A 2,967-nucleotide genomic window follows, 5' to 3' on the forward strand; every position below is an offset into this window, starting at 1 on the left:
ATAGTTGTTGTAGTTGATGTTTGGGGGGGTTGTTGGTGTCACATTAGTTGGGTCTCCATTATAATATAATTGTAAAATTGTTTTGGTGGTTTGGAGACCTAAACTAGTTTTATGGTGAATATTGGTATTGGGTCATGTGTTGCCCAAGAATGATGGCACTATGTTGTATATTTTTGGGGGTGTTCTAAGCCCGACTTAGGTTTGGGGTGTTGTACAGGATGGTTGTTGTTGTATGGTGACTTGTTGGTTTAAAAGATAATTGTGTTGTAGTTTTGTTAGCATAGGTGCTAATTGTTGGCGAATGATGTTGTCTTTTGGTGGTGTTGTATATCGGGGATAATAGTGACTGGAATAAGTGTGGGGTGTATGTTGCCGGATGTGGTACTGAAAGGGTGGAGCTGTTGTAGGGTTTGTTATAGCTGGTGTCATTAGGTGGTGAAGTCTGAATAACCACCTTATTGGCATTAGCTAATGCAATTGGTTGATGGTTTGTTAACTGTTTTCAGGATTAATGGCTCCCAAAAGGCACAGGCGCTCTGGCGGTCCTTCCCACCGACCTGCTTATGATGAATCTAGATTCCAATCGGAACAGGCTGAGGATGACTTCCGTGCCAAAGCTAATAAAACGTTCAATCAAGAAATCCCGATTGATCGGGCTGCCCTCCGAGTTGAAAAAGTGGAGATGTATGAAGAGATCCGGCGGCGGGAAATGGAGTTCCTCTTTGCTGACCCTGCACCTGTCAACAAGATGTTGGTTCGTGAATTTTATGCAAACTGCCCATTGAATTTGGGTAGGGAGTTGATTGTGCGGGGTACGGTGGTCAGTGCTCAGATTCCAACAATTCGCCGGGTGTTGAGGTTACCTCCATTCACCAGCGATGTTGACTACTATCATGACCGGCCCGTGGTGACATGGGAGGTCATGACAGATGTGCTTTGCACGGAGGGGCGACCTATTTGGCTAAAGGAAGATATAACTCTCAACTCTAACTCCTTCACTCACCTAGCTAAGTGTTGGTTGACGGTTATCTGTAGCAGGTTCCTGCCTTCTAGCAACACCACGGACGTGAACTTCAACAGGGCATTGTTGACTTGGTGCTTTGTGACAGGGAAAGATTTCGATGCAGCACGGATAATTGGCGATGAAATGGTCTTACGGGGACCGCTGCTGTCTAAGGGATTCTACTTCCCTTCCTTGGTAACCACACTATGCTTGCTGAGGAACACTCCTACCAACCCTGCTGATGGTGACTTGCCCCCAAAAGCAGCTTTCAAAGCTTCCAGTATCAGAGTGGGCAGGGGCACTCGCACTACCATTGAGATTGATGATGAGGAGGACGATCCGGTCCCTATGGCACCATCTAGGCGGTCTGTAGACAGTGCTGGACCCTCTTGGCGCTCTCATTCTGGAGCAGACCTATCTCGCTCACAGTCCTCCCGGCCTATGTTGCGCTCCTTGGAGGAAGAGGTTGCGGATCTTCGCACTTCGGTGGATGGTCTACACACAAGGATGGACGCCATGTCACAGCGGCAAGCTAGATCTGAGAACAAGTTTATGGCTTGGCTGCGTGCATTGGGAAGGGCCTGCCATGTAGATCCCAGTACCGTCTCCGACTCAGATTGAGTTTCAGGGAAGTTTTCTCACCCTTCTGTTCTTTAGTGTATTCTGATGACATGGGGACATGCCATTGTTTTAAGTGTGGGGTGGGAGACTTGCTCTGACTGTGTATGGTGATGTATATAGATGTATGTTGTTGTGCTGTATCATTAGAGTAATATGTTGTATATATGTGAGTTTGTTATATTAGGATTAGCTGACTTGGCCCAACGACGGACACTTCTTGACGGGTTTCTTGAGGGTCTAAGTCAGAGATATAAAAAAAAAAAAAACTAGACTGGTAGAGGACTTTTCCTGATGACGGACTAGGTGGACAATACTCTTGAGGGAAGTAGTCCATGTAGGATTTTTTATTTTATTTTGTTTTCTTCTTTTAGGTAGTGTATTACCTCCCCCTTGGTTTTTCTTTTGACCACGGTTCTTTTCCAAGGGTTTTTCTTGAACCGGGTTAGGTAGATTTTTCTTTTTGAAATTTAAGAATAAATGGGTGAAGGTCAGAATGTAACCCCAAATGTGTACGCTTGTATAGAAAAGAACTTGAGTGTGTGACATCTAAGCTTGTTTGTGGACTCATAATATATGCCTTAATTTTGCACATCTTGTCTTGCTTGAACACTCGTATGATTGTGTTGATGAACTGATTCGGAATGAGTTACATGCTAAGTGTGTGTGAGCTGTTACTTGCATCTAATGTTTGCATATGATACCTAGAACTTGCCCTGTGTGTTTGCAAAGCGAAATAGAAGTCGTTTGGTTTTAGAGATGATTGAGGCATTTCTTTGTTTAACCTTTTATACTTGAAAATCCACCTGTGCATATTACCATAGTTAACCCCTTTGAGCCTGAAGCCTTTTCTTTGATAACCCTATAATAATCTAAAATGTGGTGTTTAAAATACGCTAATTGAACTCTTCCCTCCTAGAAGCACTTGAATCACTAAAGAATATACAAAAGTCAAAGTGTGGGGTGGGAGAGAGTTAGTGAAAAAAGGGGAATCAACAATGAAGGTTCTGGGTGGTGAACTGGCAGTGTACAATCAATATCCAAAAAAAAAAGAAAAAAAAAGAAAAAAAAAGGAAAAAGAGAAAGCCAGTGTACCTAAAGAAAAGTGGGGGTCACAAGTGAAACAAAATGTGAAAAAAATGATTGGGTTGAACATGAAGGTGAAATAAAAGGAGGTGTGTATTAAAAGTGCTTAGGGAGGTTAGTCACTATATCCAAATATATCCTACCCGTCCCTTAGCCTACATTACAACCTATAAAGACCTCTTGATCTTTGACTGAATGGCTCGATTAGTGGAGTATTACACTAGGGGCAAGCTTATGGTGTGTCTGTGTGGCATGTGAAT

Source organism: Nicotiana attenuata, unplaced genomic scaffold (genome assembly GCF_001879085.1).
Source record: "Nicotiana attenuata strain UT unplaced genomic scaffold, NIATTr2, whole genome shotgun sequence".
In the NCBI taxonomy this organism is placed as follows: domain Eukaryota; kingdom Viridiplantae; phylum Streptophyta; class Magnoliopsida; order Solanales; family Solanaceae; genus Nicotiana; species Nicotiana attenuata.